The 17,956-nt window shown below is 42.1% G+C and overlaps 1 long non-coding RNA gene across 1 annotated transcript; it reads left to right on the forward strand.

Moving 5' to 3' along the window:
- Positions 1-1,529: 1,529 nt before the first annotated feature.
- LOC120438268 lies at positions 1,530-13,384 on the forward strand. The gene is made up of 3 exons (XR_005611752.1): positions 1,530-1,833; positions 12,168-12,262; positions 12,712-13,384. It is a non-coding gene; the product is annotated as an uncharacterized LOC120438268 (long non-coding RNA).
- The last annotated feature ends 4,572 nt before the right edge of the window (positions 13,385-17,956 follow it).

Here is a 17,956-nt window from a genome sequence, read left to right on the forward strand (position 1 = left end):
ACAGTGTGACGTCAAAAAAGGCGCACATCTTTGATGCTTTTCTCCATTTTCCTCATCCACGCTTAAATGCAAAAACTGAGTTTTCAAAAATATCCACCCTGACAGGCATTTTTAGAAATCTCCGTTTTCAGTGACCGAAAACGCAGTTTACGTGTGGATGAAAGGTGCAAACGCATAGAAAAATCTCAGTTTTCAAAAATACCCGGGTACGTGTGGATGTAGCCTGAGTTTTTACGTGTTTTAGAGTATGTACGTGCTGCTTTGTCTCTAGGGGCCACCGTAAATATACTTTTATTTATTCACTCCACATAAAATGTAATAAATAAATCATATAATACAAAAACCAACTAGTCACTGTTCAACTTTTAACTATTTAAATTTTCAGCTTTTTTCTTTTAAACGAATTTAAAATGAAACAACACAAAACACTGCAAACCACAACACAATTAAATATAAATTAAAATATGAAAAAGAAGATGCATATTCTCTGTCATATGGACCTGCATGAATAAACTTTCTGAATCCTTTATCATCCACAACTGAAAATAGCTGTGGATGATTACTATACCTTTCTAATGTGACGTTGTTGTCCCTGGCTCTCTTTCTCTCCCTCCTGCTGTTCCTCTGCTACTGCGACTGTAACTACCGCCCCTCCCCCCTCTGCCCAGTGCAAAGCACAAGGCTTGCATGCAGAGTGAAGCGGAAAAAAGTGCGAGAGAAAGAGGGTGAGAGAAAGGAAAAAAAACCCACTGCTCGCGATAAGGAGCCGGTTCGCGTCGTTCACGTCAAAGATCCGGCTCTAAGAGCCATTTCGTTCGCGACCGACCCATCACTAGTGCAAAGCACAAGGCTTGTGAAGTTGGAAAAAAGTGCAAGAGAGAGGGTGAGAGAGAAAAAAAAAAAAAACACGGCTCCCAATCTGGTCTTTAAGTGATGACGTGACGAGTCCTGCTTCAGGGCCTAAAATAGTCTGCGTTTAATATGGCTTTTGTGTTGTTAACATGTTTAATGTTTTGTACTTTCTTCTATTTAATCTCCAAAAGCTCTTAAAACAGTCAGTGATCACTGTTGACCTCCCTCTGCTTTTATTACCACAAATCATGTATTTAAGCTCAGTTTTTAAAAACCTTACAATGTAGCTCGCATCGTTCACTTCAAAGAATCGGCTCTAAGGGCAGTTTCCTTCGCGACCGACACATCACTACAGGCTTGTACCTGTGGATTCCTGTCCTGGGGGGTTGGCTGCATACCGCCAGAGTATACCAAGCAATCTATTATTCTCAACAGAGCTAAACTCAACATAAACTAAACCCACATTAAAGTTAGCTCGGTGCTTACCTTTAGATGAGCCCACAAACCGAGAGAAACTCCGTGACGAAGCTGGAAGTCTTAAGAAACACAGGAAACAGATCAGGGAGCAGAGACCCACGTGGTTCACGCTCATTGACTGTCAATGGGCACAACACCGGGTCCTCAGGAGGATGCAGCCCATGAATTGGGACACAGTTGCGCTCACTGAGTCACGTGAGCGCACAGCAACAAATCGCTGCAGAGCTGGGTAAAGGGGGCGGAGTAAAGTGTGTGTGCAGGAGAGGAGTCGAGCAGAGAGAGCTGCTTTTTCGTGAAACGGGAGTAAAGTAGTAAACTTACAGGATCATATACAACTACCTACTTTTCAATCGATATCTGCATCGATCTACCCACCGTTGTCTCTTGGATTGCAGCTGAGATCAGCGCGAACCACGTGTGTCTCAGCTTCCTGATCTGTTAACTGTGTTTGGAAAGGCTTCTAGCTTAATCACAGAGTTCTCTCGTTCGTGGGCTCATCTAAAGGTAAGCACGGAGCTAACTTCAACGTGGTTTTAGTTTATGCTGAGTTTTTCTCTGGTGAGAATAATAGATTGCTTAGTATACATTGAAGTTAGAGAGACTGTAGAGTTTGTGATTGCTTGCAATATTATAATATGGCGGTTGCTAAAATGTCACGTCATTCAGGGGTAAAATCACAAAGGATTCTGAGAACGCGTGGCAAGCGGTACTAGCGCACGCAGGCTTTCAATTGAAATCAGTTACACAGCAATAAAAAGAAAAACAAAAAATGGCAAGAAGCTGTTGTATTATTAACTGCAATAGCCGGTCGCATGACATCCACGGGAAGCCCACGGGTAAAGAGATCGGTTGTTATCGAATGACGTCGTTGAAGAGAAATTGTTCAAGCCATGTCCGAAGTAACAAACAGGCGACGGATGGCCTGGATTGCAGCCATTCAAAGACCAAATATAACGTCCCAGAACACTGCAGTTCACATGTTAGTCTGCTCCAAGCATTCCCACAAAGGTCAGTGTTTTGTAGTAGTTAATACGTCATTTTTCATAACATAATTGGTGATATAGGTTACAAGCAAGTCTGGCGCTGAACAGAAATTGTCGCGCTATGCTCCTTTGTTTATTGTGCATAAATAGTGAATTGTCCTGACACAATATTGTGTTTCGCTTCTGTTATTACCATGGTACATTGACAAAAACATATACTTTTATTCACAGGATAAAAAGGTTTTTTTGTATCACTAATTGCCCAGTACGATTACAGCATACAATTTTATTGTCACTGCTACATTTCTGTAATGCGTACCAGAAATTATTTCCACTACTAATTAATTACCGTTGAGGTTAAAGGTCCTATTAATAAACGGTTAACGAATGTGTATTTATGAAGACGATTTGTGAGGTAAACTTACCTTTGTTCGTACGATGGTCTTTCGTTCGACATGGTGCATTTCAAGGTCCTGTACCCATCCGTCGGTAAACTGTACCCGGGCTTGTTGCAGTGACCCGAAGTTACTAAAAACTTCATGAGTGTATGCACTCACTCCAAGAACCATATGATTATAAATATGAGCGTGCACTGTAAAATCTAATTAGTTCCCAGAACTCAAAAAATTGGATCAGGTTTACTTAAGATGACCAAGTTAGGGCAACTTACTCATTTTGAGTGTGCTGGACAGGCTTGTTAGTTCCCAGAACTCAAAGAAAATACGTAAACTCGTTGCCTCAAAAAAACTCAGTAGAGCTTACTAAAGATGACTGTTAGGACAACTTATACATTGCAAGTCTGCAGTATTAAGAATAACTTGATATTTCTGACTGTACAATACTAATTGTTTACCTACTGACAAACATTTGAAGTTCAACTAAATGAAAAAACAATTTGTGGTAACCTGAATATGATTAAAATAATTAACAACACTTGTAATGATGTTAAAATCAGCCCAACTTTTATTTTCAAACACAACAAAGTATAACAGCCAGCATACTGGACACTGTTCTGCTGAACAACAAACAATTATATTGCCATCACTGTTATAATCTTGGGCAGCACGCTAACGTCATCAAGTCTGTCTTTGTATGGACCGGCATTGTTCTCCTTCGTTTTTGTACATACCTTTTTTGGGGGGCAAAGAAAAAGCAAGAAGGTATTGGAACCGGAGAATGAACGTTTTGCGGTGCTGCAAATGCTTACGTTTGATGCATTACTTTGATTGTTTTGCCACTAGTGCCCGGCATGCAATGCGCGAAAGTCACGTGGTCTGTCAATCTCTATAGTGGACAATTATGTTATGAAAAATGACGTATTAACTACTACAAAACACTTACCTTTGTGGAAATGCTTGGAGCAGACTAACATGTGTGCATGAGTGTTCTTGGACGTTATATTTGGTCTTCGAGGGCTGCAATCCAGACCATCAGTCGGCTCTTTGTTACTTCGGAAACATGGCTTGAAAAATTTCTCTTCCATGACATAATCCGATATAAACCGATCTCTTTACCCGTCGGCTTCCTGTGGCTGTCATGCGACCGGCTATTGCAGTTAATAATACAACAGCTTCTTGCCATTTTTTGTGTGTCTTTTTATCGCTGTGTGACTGCTTTCATGTGAAAGCCTGCATGCCGTAGTACCGCTTGCCACTAGGGATGGGCCATATTATACCGTTCACGGTAATACCGGTACAATGTTAGGCAACGATAAGAAAATGGAATATCGCGATAGAATATGGGTAAAACGCACATGCACAGTGCCTTTGTTTTCATACGCACATGGCCGAAAAAGCATGGCGGCAAAAGAGAATGAGAAGGGAGATCGTTGAGTGAAACGGATGAACCAGAATTAGTTTGTAAAACTGGTTCCACTTCAGTAATGTGGAGCTGGTTTGGTGTTTGTCCATCAGATACACAACAAAGCACATTTTTTTTGTAAAAAAGCAAGCGGGCCGTCACTATTGCCATATTTGTTGGACTAACGCGCTCGTAAATCTGGGTGTAATCTGGGTCCTAAACTCCGTCTCTTCAGGTCCTAAAGTCAAACGAACACTGCAGCGTCACTGAGTTAAAAACTGTCTAAATTCTTTCATCTTTAATAAAATGATCAGCATTGCTGCTTTACCAGGTGTAACTATGAACTATTTTCAGTTGCAGATGATAAAGGATTTAGAAAGTTTATTCATGCAGGCCCATATTACAGAGAATATGCAGCTTCTGTTTTTTTCATATTTTCATTTATATTTAATTGTGTTGTCAGTGTTTTCTGTTGTTTTATTTTCAATTTGTTTAAAAGGAAAAAGCTGAAATTTTAAATAGTTAAAAGTTGAACTGTGACTAGTTGGTTTTTGTATTATAAGATTTTTTTATTACATTTTATGTGCAATATTAAACTAAGTAGCTGCTTCCATGGTTGGAAACTAGAAATGGCTGGGCCCCACTATGAGCTCTGGGATAGGTTTGGCAAGAGAAGGATACACCCGACCCATCCATCAAGTCTTACCAAACTTCAACTATAAATATATATATATATATATATATTTATTTATTATTTATTTATTTATTTATTATTATTATTATTATTTATTTATATATATATATATATATATATATATATATATATATATATATATATATATATATATATTAGGGCTGTTCGATATAACGATATATATCGGCTGACGATATAAAAATGTCTATCGTTTCATTTTACGCTATCGTTTGTTTCGTGGTTGAACAGCCACAAGGGGCAGTACCCTCCATGGAGAAGGAGGCTAGAGGGCAAGATCAAAGTAGCACGGAGGGAGGTTAGCCAACTAACGGAGTTGCAGAAAGGTGCGACAAAGAAGGTGCATAAGAAATACAGCAAGCTGTCCATACCTGAGGCCTTGGAAACTGCCAAGCAAAGACTCACAGCCTTGGCCAGCCGCTTGAGGAGGTACGCCAGAGAGATCGAAGGCAGGAGAATAAACCAGCTGTTCTCCACAGAACCAGCAAAGGTGTACTCTCAGTGGCAGAGGAACAATAGCAGAACAGCACCACCAAGGCTGGAGACAGAGCAATACTGGAAGAGCATATGGGAGAAGGACGCAACCCATAACGGCAATGCTCAGTGGCTAGTGGATCTGAGGGCAGACCATAGCGACCTCCCTGAACAGGGTCCGGTAACCATCACAGTGGCAGACATCCAAGAAAGGGTCTCCAGTATGAAGAGTTGGACAGCACCAGGGCCCGACATGGTTCACGCCTACTGGCTGAAGAAGCTGACTGCACTCCACGAGCGTCTGGCAGCACAAATGAACCAGCTGCTAGTTAACGAGAGACACCCGGAATGGCTAACCGAAGGTCGGATGGTCCTGATCCCCAAGGACCCCAAGAAGGGACCGATCCCATCCAACTACCGACCAATAACCTGCCTCAGTACTACATGGAAGCTCCTGTCAGGCATCATATCGGCTAAGATGAACAGGCACATGGGTCAATGTGCAGAGAGTCAGGCAAGTCCTGAGGAGTCAGCTGAACGGTAAGAACAAGATCCGGGCCATCAACACCTACGCCCTGCCCGTGATCAGGTACCCTGCTGGGGTAATAGGCTGGCCAAAGGAGGAGATAGAAGCCACTGACATAAAGACAAGAAAGCTCCTTACCATGCATGGAGGGTTTCACCCCAAGTCCAGCACCCTGAGGCTGTACGCTAAGCGGAAGGAAGGGGGCCGGGGACTGGTGAGTGTCAGCACCACAATCCAGGATGAGACAAGAAACATCCATGAATACATCACGAAGATGGCCCCAACTGACCGAGTGCTCAGTGAATACCTCAGGCAGCAGAAACCCAAGAAAGAGGAGGAAGGCGAGGAACCATCATGGAAGGACAGGCCCCTGCACGGTATGTACCACCGGCAGATAGGGGAGGTGGCTGATATCCAGAAATCCTACCAGTGGCTGGACAAAGCTGGACTGAAAGACAGCACAGAGGCACTAATCATGGCAGCACAAGAACAAGCTCTGAGTACAAGATCCATAGAGGCTGGGGTCTATCACACCAGAGGCAAGACCCCAGGTGCAGGCTGTGTAAAGATGCCCCAGAGACAATCCAGCACATAACAGCAGGGTGCAAGATGCTAGCAGGCAAGGCATACATGGAACGCCATAACCAAGTGGCCGGCATAGTGTACAGGAACATCTGTGCCAAGTATAACCTGGAAGTCCCAAGGTCAAAATGGGAGATGCCCCCAAGGATGATGGAGAATGACCGAGCTAAGATCCTGTGGGACTTCCAGATGCAGATGGACAAAATGGTGGTGGCTAACCAACCGGACATAGTGGTGGTAGACAAACAGAAGAAGACGGCTGTAGTGATCGATGTAGCGGTTCGAATGACAGCAATATCAGGAAGAAGGAACACGAGAAGCTGGAGAAATACCAAGGGCTCAGAGAAGAGCTCGAGAGGATGTGGAGGGTGAAGGTAACGGTGGTCCCGTGGTAATCGGAGCACTAGGTGCGGTGACTCCCAAGCTAGGCGAGTGGCTCCAGCAGATCCCGGAACAACATCGGAGATCTCTGTTCAGAAGAGCGCAGTCCTGGGAACAGCTAAGATACTACGCAGGACCCTCAAGCTCCCAGGCCTCTGGTAGAGGACCCGAGCTTGAAGGATAAACCGCCCGCAGGGGCGTGCTGGGTGTTTTTTTTTTTTTTGTGTATATATATATATATATATATATATACATATAGGGCTGCATGATTTTGCATAAAATGAGAATCACGATTTTTTTGCTTAGAATTGAGATCACGATTCTCTCACGATTCTCTTTTCCAATATAAATATTTATTGCACTTATTAACTGCACATCAACTTCGTAACAGTTGAGACTGAACATAAAAACAATAAATAAACATAAAAACAATAAATGCCTCACATTTTGTGGTTGCCGCAAAATGTTATACTGCTTGAAATTCCGTCTCCACCGTTGCTTGACACTGCGTGTATAGAGCAGGTAGTCCAACAATAGAAAAATAGCAACAATAGAAAAATAGTTGCGGGACGGCACTGTGTAGCGTTTGTCTAGGGTGTTGATCATTTTCCTAAATCCCTCGTTCTGCACAGTGTTGATGGGAGCCATATCTTTGGTCAGGTGATAAGTAATAGCCTCCGTAATTTCATTGTGCCTGCGGGCGTTCGACGGGTATAGGGAAGCGCTGTATAAGGTTCCCGTTATTGATGTTTGGGTGGTTGACCGGGACGGATTTTCTCCTGTCACTTTCTCGTCATCCCTGACGTGTTCTCCGTTGTTTTTTCCCTGCCAATTTGAGCATCACACGGCACAGCTTCTGTATCACGTGGTATAAGGCTCCGCCCTTGTCATTTGTTGAGCAGGAAGAGTGAGCGCTTGTTTTCATGCAGGTTACGTCCCGGATCAAAATGCGGTACAATCGTCGTCATCTTTCTTTTTTTTCTTTTTTTTTTCCTTTAATCGTTGTCATTTGGAAATGAGATCGCACATAAGTATGAATTGAGATCGCGATTTTCTAACGATTAATCGTGCAGCCCTACACATATATATATATGTATTAGGGCTGCCACAAACGATTATTTTGATAGTTGACTAGTCACCGATTATTTTCGCGATTAGTCGACTAATCAGATCATGCATCCATTGGACGTACAACTACAGCTTATTACACCAGCATGCATCTGCTCTTATATAACTATCATTAGCTTACAGCTTTAAGTGTTTAAAGTGTTTAAACTAAAAATAAAGACAAGATGATAGTTTATTAAATTTTAATGACATTTGCAGATTGTTTCGGTGAAGTTTAATAAACGCAGCCGTCTGCTCCTTGCTATCTAAAATATAACAGGACACCAGAGTATATTCTCGAGCATCTCACACTTCTGATAATCAGGTGTCAGCTTGATGTTTATTCCGCTGTGTAAAAACTATAACTTTAGTCTCAGCCAAACCGATTTACTCAGGAACAAATAAAATACTAAAAAAAGCCAAACAATAACACTTTTAAGTTATCTAAGTAACTTATATATCATGTTTAACCTGAGTAGCGAAAGACAGCGGTGGGTTTGAAAACGATTTCCCGGGTGTTCTCACCGACTCTAGTGAGCTGGTGGGTAACAGACGTCTCCGAAAACGTCGGAGCGCTTTTGAAAATATGTGATGTCTTGATAAATGGAGCAGATATTTGAAGTTTACACAGCTACATTCTTGCCTGAAAATATGTTAAACGTTTATTTTGTGACCCAGAAGGAGTAATAAGAGTAATATTAAAACTTAATAGCCGCCGCCATTGTTGACAATTGCGCTGGGCCGCGCTATGAATTCTGGGACACAGCTTCTTCTTCTTCGGGGTTTAATGGCAGCTGGCATCTTTGTACATGCAGTGCTGCCATCTTCTGTTTCAGTCCGTTATTACACTTAAATACTACTACTTATTCCTGCGTCTTTTGGGATCTTACAAAGCTTCAAATGACGCGTCGACCATTAAATTAGTCATCGACGATTTTAATAGTCGACGTAATCGTGACTAGTCGACTAATCGTGGCAGCCCTAATAAATATATATATATATATATATATATATATATATATATATATACATACATACATACATATGTATAAAAAAACACCCAGCACGCCCCTGCGGGCGGTTTATCCTTCAAGCTCGGGTCCTCTACCAGAGGCCTGGGAGCTTGAGGGTCCTGCGCAGTATCTTAGCTGTTCCCGGGACTGCGCTCTTCTGGACAGAGATCTCCGATGTTGTTCCCGGGATCTGCTGGAGCCACTCGCCTAGCTTGGGAGTCACCGCACCTAGTGCTCCGATTACCACGGGGACCACCGTTACCTTCACCCTCCACATCCTCTCGAGCTCTTCTCTGAGCCCTTGGTATTTCTCCAGCTTCTCGTGTTCCTTCTTCCTGATATTGCTGTCATTCGGAACCGCTACATCGATCACTACAGCCGTCTTCTTCTGTTTGTCTACCACCACTATGTCCGGTTGGTTAGCCACCACCATTTTGTCCGTCTGCATCTGGAAGTCCCACAGGATCTTAGCTCGGTCATTCTCCATCACCCTTGGGGCATCTCCCATTTTGACCTTGGGACTTCCAGGTTATACTTGGCACAGATGTTCCTGTACACTATGCCGGCCACTTGGTTATGGCGTTCCATGTATGCCTTGCCTGCTAGCATCTTGCACCCTGCTGTTATGTGCTGGATTGTCTCTGGGGCATCTTTACACAGCCTGCACCTGGGGTCTTGCCTGGTGTGATAGACCCCAGCCTCTATGGATCTTGTGCTCAGAGCTTGTTCTTGTGCTGCCATGATTAGTGCCTCTGTGCTGTCTTTCAGTCCAGCTTTGTCCAGCCACTGGTAGGATTTCTGGATATCAGCCACCTCCCTATCTGCCGGTGGTACATACCATGCAGGGGCCTGTCCTTCCATGATGGTTCCTCGCCTTCCTCCTCTTTCTTGGGTTTCTGCTGCCTGAGGTATTCACTGAGCACGCTGTCAGTTGGGGCCATCTTCGTGATGTATTCGTGGATGTTTCTTGTCTCATCCTGGACTGTGGTGCTGACACTCACCAGTCCCCGCCCCCTTCCTTCCGCTTAGCGTACAGCCTCAGGGTGCTGGACTTGGGGTGAAACCCTCCATGCATGGTAAGGAGCTTTCTTGTCTTTATGTCAGTGGCTTCTATCTCCTCCTTTGGCCAGCCTATTACCCCAGCAGGGTACCTGATCACGGGCAGGGCGAGGTGTTAATGGCCCGGATCTTGTTCTTACCGTTCAGCTGACTCCTCAGGACTTGCCTGACCCTCTGCAGGTACTTGGTGGTTGCAGCTTTCCTAGCGGTCTCTTCATGGTTCCCATTCGCGCTATGGGATCCCCAGGTACTTGTAACTGTCCTCTATGTCTGCAATGTTGCCTTCTGGTAGTTCAATCCCCTCAGTTCTGACTACCTTCCTCTCTTTGTTACCATCCGACTACACTTCTCCAGTCCGAATGACATTCCAATGTCATTGCTGTATAGCCTGGTAGTGTGTATCAGTGAATCGATGTCTCGTTCACTCTTGGCATACAGCTTGATGTCATCCATGTACAGGAGGTGGCTGACAACCGCTCCGTTCCGTAGTCGGTATCCGTAGCCAGTCTTGTTAATGATCTCACTGAGGGGTTCAGGCCTATGCAGAACAGTAGTGGGGACAGAGCATCTCCTTGGTAGATCCCGCACTTGATGGTGACTTGTGCTATGGGCTTGGAGTTGGCCTCTAGTGTTGTACGCCACATCCCCATTGAGTTCCTGATGAAGGCTCTTAGGGTCCTGTTGATCTTATACAATTCTAGGCATTCCAGTATCCAGCTGTGGGGCATTGAGTCATAGGCCTTCTTGTAATCAATCCAGGCTGTGCACAGGTTGGTCAGTCTGGTCTTGCAGTCTCGGCTGACCGTTCTGTCTACCAGTAGCTGGTGTTTTGCGCCTCTGGTATTCTTGCCAATCCCTTTCTGTGCCCCGCTCATGTATTGACCCATGTGCCTGTTCATCTTAGCCGATATGATGCCTGACAGGAGCTTCCATGTAGTACTGAGGCAGGTTATTGGTCGGTAGTTGGATGGGGACGGTCCCTTCTTGGGGTCCTTGGGGATCAGGACCGTCCGACCTTCGGTTAGCTATATATATATATATATATATATATATATATATATATATATATATATTAGGGGTGCAACGATACACAAAATTCACGGTTCGGTTCAATACTTTGGTGTTACGGTTCGATATTTTTTCGATACAAAAAAATGTTCATGCCTTTTTAATTTGTCATTTATTAAAATTATAAATATATATTTTAATTCAAAAGTACAGTTTTTAAATTTAATGTTGCTGAAACAAAATAAAAAAAAATAAATCTATCTGATCGAGAAATCACTCATCTTTGGAAAAGAGAGTTTATTACAGAGAAATGGCTCTTTACAAAATAAAAGCTATACTATACCCTTCTTTGGGGGTATATTCTCAGCAGCATATTAAACATATCAGGCCCCCATAAGGAGAATCATGTGCGAACAGCTGTCTAAATGACTCGGGTAAAGTTTGTAGCATGCGTGCTTGTTGTTTTTGTCTGCTTCCACTTGTCTTTGCACTAGGATGATGTCAGCGCAAATGTGCAGTCATATTCGTTCTGTTCCCACTAGTGCTGTCAGAGTTAATCTCGTTAAAATGACATTAACGCCATAACGCGGCAAATCTCTGTTAACACCTTACCGCGGATCACCCTGTGCTTGGGGCTGGACGGCGTCAACACGTTAACAAGCTAACTGCGCTAACACACTAGTTCCCACAAATTGAGCATTGTGTGGCACATCCGACATACTGTTTTACTTTTGTCCATGACGCGCTTACCTTCAGGGTCATGCTTCACATGAAAACAAAGATAGTTCCAAACGCCAGATCTGAATGAGGGTGGGGGAGGTTCAATTTCGGGTAGCGTTGAGGCAGTTGCCATGTTGCAACGAGCTTAGCTTCTGTTTTGCTAGCTTGCGCTGCGCTCAGTGGATCTGCACTCGACAGTGCAGCCTAGGCAGAGTAGTCGAACGCAGATCCACTGAGCGCTCAATACAGACAGCATCGTCAGAAGAAAAGTTGATAAAATAAATAAAAAATGTTGTATTGTTCGATACATATGCGTACCGAACCGAAAGCACTGTATCGAACGGTTCAATATCGATACGAGTATCGTTGCACCCCTAATATATATATGTATATGTGTGTGTGTGTGTGTGTGTGTGTGTGTGTGTGTGTGTGTGCATATATATAAATATACATTTTTTTTTGCTGAGTAACAGGAGCAGAAGAGTCTGTTGGAGCACCAGAGGAACAATTTCAGCCATTTAGACTCAGCTCAGCCACTATAGAGGAAACAATGTCTTCAACACAAAAGGTGAGAAAAATGTCACAGTTACACTGTTATTGAAACTGTGTGTTCAGCTGGTTGGTTTTTAAAAACCCGTTAACAGCAGCTTTATCTTTTCCATCCTGAGCTCATCCATATATACAGACTCTACATTCAAAATGAGAAACCACAGAAGTCACAAGAAAATACAAAGATTATATTTTATGTACACACATTGAAACTTATATCATCAGTTGAACTCAAAATCTTTTTATGTAATAAAAGATTTTCTCCGCTGATCAATATTTCCTAATGTCATTTTAATTATACCTCTCATTGTGTCACATCATTGTAATGTGAAACTATCACCAGAAGGTGGTGGTAACACACCAACAATGTGTTTGTTGACATGTTTGATTCCACTGATGGAGGGAGTTTCACTTTGTTCCATGACTGCATTGCACTCACTGCCTCTGTTTGTATCTCTGTCACTGCAGGACCAACATGGAGCGAGAAATCAGCGCTCTCAGGAGGCCGACAAACCTCACAGAAGAAAGGGAGAGAAAACATACAGCTGTGATGAGTGTGGAAAGTGTTTTACCCGGGCAGAAAACTTAAAAACACACCAATTCATCCACAGTGGAGTTAAACCTTACAGCTGTGATTTGTGTGGAAAGTCATTTACCCAGCCTGGAGGCTTAAAAACACACCAACTCATCCACAGTGGAGTTAAAGCATACAGCTGTGAGTTCTGTGAAAAGTCTTTTACCCAGGCTGGAGACTTAAAAAGACACCAAGTCATCCACAGTGGAGTTAAAGCGTACAACTGTGAGTTGTGTGGAAAGTCTTTTGCCCTTGCTCAAAGCTTAAAAAAGCACCAACTCATACACAGTGGAGTTAAATCTTACAGCTGTGAGTTGTGTGGAAAGTCTTTTACCCTTGCTCAAAGCTTAAAAAAGCACCAACTCATCCACAGTGGATTTAAACCTTACAGCTGTGACTTGTGTGGGAAGTCTTTTGCCCGGGCTGGAGGCTTAAAGAAACACCGACTCATCCACAGTGGAGTTAAACTTTACAGCTGTGACTTGTGTGGAAAGTCTTTTGCCCAGGCTGGAAACTTAAAAACACACCGACTCATCCACAGTGGATTTAAACCTTACAGCTGTGACTTGTGTGGAAAGTCTTTTACCGAGGCTGGAGGCTTAAAAACACACCAACTCATCCACAGTGGATTTAAACCTTACAGCTGTGACTTGTGTGGAAAGTCTTTTACCCAGGCTGGAAACTTAAAAACACACCAACTCATCCACAGTGGAGTTAAAGCATACAGCTGTGACTTGTGTGGAAAGTGGTTTACCCGGGCAGAAAACTTAAAAAAACACCAACTCAGCCACAGTGGATTTAAACCTTACAGTTGTGACTTGTGTGGAAAGTGTTTTACCCAGGCTGGAGACTTAAAAAACCACCATGTCATCCACAGTGGAGTTAAATCCTACAGCTGTGACTTGTGTGGAAAGTCTTTTGCCCGGGCTGAAGGCTTAAAAAAACACCAACTCATCCACAGTGGAGTTAAACCTTACAACTGTGACTTGTGTGGAAAGTCTTTTACCCAGGCTGGAAGCTTAAAAACACACCAACTCATCCACAGTGAAGTTAAACCTTACAGCTGTGACTTGTGTGGAAAGTCTTTTGTCCGGGCTGAAGGCTTAAAAACACACCAACTCATCCACAGTGGAGTTAAACCTTACAGCTGTGACTTGTGTGGAAAGTCTTTTACCCGGGCTGGAGACTTAAAAAAACACCAACTCATTCACAGTGGATTTAAACCTTACAGCTGTGACTTGTGTGGAAAGTCTTTTGCCTGGGCTGGAGACTTTAAAAAGCACCAACTCATCCACAGTGGAGTTAAACCTTACAGCTGTGACTTGTGTGGAAAGTCTTTTACCCGGACTGGACACTTAAAAAAACACCAACTCATCCACAGTGGAGTTAAACCTTACAGCTGTGACTTGTGTGGTAAAGCTTTTGCTCAAAGTCGAAACTTACAGAAGCATCTAGTTACCCACTCTGGAATTAAGGCGTACAGCTGCGACTTTTGTGGAAAAACTTTCAGTGAAAAAAGGTACCGAAATATTCACCTACGGATTCACACTGGAAATGATGTTTCCTATTGTGATCAGTGTGGAAAACTGTTTACAACAGATGCACAATTACAACTACACTTGTTTACCCACACTGAGGAGAGACCTTATAAATGTGACCTGTGTGAGAAGACTTTTAAAGCTCCACATTACCTGAAAAAACACCAACAGATCCACACCAGAAAGTAACTCTAGAAGTGCAGTTACTGTGAGGTATGTATTGATTTTTTATCTTGTAATTTTAACCTGATTGTTTGGAACAAGTCTGATTAGTAAACTTATGGAGTTATACTGAATGAACAGTTTGAAAAATGAAAAGTCATTTTCGCTCGGTAAGCTGAGTGTTATAATGTAAACAGTAAAATGTAATTGGACATTACAGAGATCACTTACGCTGTTATTGTTTAGAAGTGGAGCAAAGCACATGGATCCAGTTCTTAACCCTGTCGTCACTGTGGTGGTGGGAAAAATGTTTCTCTGTGACCTTTGTGGAAAAACCTCCAATCATCAACGGGGCCTTAAACCATGTCAACGTAGACACACTGGAGACAAAATGAACTACTGCAAAGAATGTGGGAGAGGCTTCCACACACCAAGTACATTAAAAATACATGAACTCTTCCACACTGGGGTGAAAAAGCACATCTGTGACCAGTGTAGGTCATCCTTCACCACTGCACGTGAGCTTAATGAACTAGAATTAGCTAATCCACACAGGAGAGACACCATACAAGTGCAGACACTGTGACAAAAGCTTCTCACAATCAGGTCATCGTAACAAACATGGTAAATGGACTGATTCTTATATAGCGCTTTTCTACTCTCACAGAGTACTCAAAGCGCTCTACACAACATGCCTCATTCACCCAATCACACCCATTCTCACAAGCACTTCATCTACACTTAGTGCTTTCTAACGACATTCATACTCCGATGGATGCATCGGAGAGCAAGTTGGAGTTAGTATCTTGCCTAAGGATACTTGACATGCAGACTGGAGGAGCCAGGGATCGAACCACCGACCTTGCGATCAGTAGGTGACCTGCTCTACCTCCTGAGCTACAGCCACCCAAGTTCACACACCCCACACTCCCAGCCAAATTCATTCCTATCCAGTTTTATGGGTGAAGTTCACACATGGAAGTGAACTTCAGCTGTGACCAGTGTGACAAGAGCTTCAGGAATCTCAGTTCATACTCCGAACACAAACGATCCCACTCTAAATTAACTGTTTCACTGTTACCAATGTGCAAAAACATTCACTTCATTATCTGCTCTGTGCAAACATCAGCCTGATCATGCAGGACTGAAATCACTGGATCACAATGAATCTGAAGAGAGAGAAAGATCCTCTTGTGGCTTCAGGGTCAGACTTAAAAACCTTGAGATCAGGCTCCACAGAGTTCAGATGGAATCTCCTGTAAAGAGTGTCAGCTGATGTCACACTTGGATCTGATCAGGTAGCTCTGATTTCTGGACCTGCAGTGAATAATCCTGAATGTTACATTTAGGAAGCTGCATGTATAGATATGTATATCAAATTTATGTTTTTTTCTTTGAGGGATTTTAATTCTCTAAAATGTTATCCCTGTTACATTTTAATCTATGTTCCCTTAGGACACAGTAGTGTTTAGTAGTTGTACTTGTTACTGTATTATTAAAGTTTTAGGAAAGTCTTTGTTTGTTTGTTTGTTTGTTTGTTTTTTGTTTTGTTTTTTACCTGGTATTTTAAACTGGTATTGTATCAAAAATCACATATGGATATGTATATCATTTTTTTTATTTGAACTTTTTTAGCTTTTCCAAACTTAACTTCTTTTTTTATGTTTATGTGTCACCTCTGTTAAATTTCAATTCTTCATTCATATTTAATCTTTTGCTGTGGTAAAATCTTCTCTTAAATCCTTTTCTCCCAAAACTGCAAATAATTTCACAGCAGTTGCTCTAAAAACTTCCAAAATGTACTAAATCTGTCCCCCACCTTTGAAACAACACCTGCTGTGACTTTATGTCCAGAAAAAAGAAACTCAAGCAAAACTGGTTTTGGGCTGTACTTCCATGTAGTACATTCTTATTCACAGCAGCAGCAAAGAAATGTTGAACATTAAAAACAGCAGCACACAACAGGACCATTTTAAAGATCACAGGTGACTACTTTTCGTTAGATCAAATTCTATTAAACCTCTATTTTTGGCTCCTCCTTTCACTTTAGTGTATTTACTGTGTCCATCAAGTCCACATGTTATTTTTAATTAATTCATTTTGATCCATGTGTTCTGCAGCTCTTCTGTATTATGAAATCCTGATAATGTTAAAGCATTAGTTATGTTTGATGAATTCTGTGTAAAGTTTATCTTATTAAACAGTTTGATGTGAAAAATAAAGAAATGGTCTCAGAACAAGTAGTTTGAGCCCTGATTTCAGATTCAAAGTAATTTAACTGTTTTCAGTGGTACCTGTGGAGGTTTATCAGAGGAGGAGACTTGGCTGTTCTCCACTCACACTGAACAAGGATCCTGCAGCTCATTAAAAACTGAAATGATCTTCAAGGACAAAAAGGTCATAAAATGTTTGACTTTTCTTAAAAACATGCTGTGGGCATGAAGTTTTAGGAGAGTGTGTTTAAGATGCATTGTGATGAACATCTCACACATTCCAATAAAGCAGGTGTTCCTGCATTGTAACAGCGGTTTGCAGATGAGTAGTAACATAGCTGTGGCTCTTTTAATTTAATCAAAACTCATTTTCACGGATCTACATGGCTCCTCGTCATCATTTTTATTTATTTTCTGAATGGTGATCTAAGCGGGACACAGAGGCTGCGAGTTTTAACGCACCAGAATGCATAAATATAAATAAAAGCCTGACTATCCCGAGAGCCTAGCCGCAGCAACACCTTTCTTTTACACGGATGCCTGCAGGTGCGTTTCTGACAGTCGGGCTTCATTTATGCAATAGAGAAAAACAACAATACAGCGTGTTTCTCTCTTCCAAGACGTCTGCGGTCCTTTCACACGGTAAGCATGTCTATTATACCCAGCACTTAAACTTCTGTATGTCAGCGCTGATTATTCAAACCCTGTTTAAAATGTGACACATTTGTTGTCCAAAAACATTTCCTCTAAATTTGCAAAGTTACTGATTTAAAAATATATCTTTGAATTTTTGGTTGCATGTCACACATATGATAGACTCATGAGCATATTCATATAGCTACATTCACAAGATGCCCAAGCACCAATGCACTCTAATGCAAGCCTCTGAACTGTATGTTGATAAGTCCATGAAGCGTACCTCTACCTCTATAACTGAAAACAGTTTTTATCCACACTTTAAGGGTCTGCTGAATTGTTTTAATATGGCACTTTTGACAAACTGCAGATGATGAAATCCTCTTTATTAGAGAAAGTGTCCTTAAGCTGTTGCTGCTCATACTTACTGAGTTCCCTACTTCTTCACTATGTCAGTAAACTTTGGAAGTTTGGAAGGTGTTGTAGATTTAAAGAAACTTCTTAATTTAAGAAAAGGCAAAAAATTGGAGTGAATTTTATGTGACTGCTCACATAAAATCCAACAAGTGAAAATCCAAAATCGGTTGCAA

This window comes from Oreochromis aureus, linkage group 3 (assembly GCF_013358895.1).
Source record: "Oreochromis aureus strain Israel breed Guangdong linkage group 3, ZZ_aureus, whole genome shotgun sequence".
Lineage (NCBI taxonomy): Eukaryota > Metazoa > Chordata > Actinopteri > Cichliformes > Cichlidae > Oreochromis > Oreochromis aureus.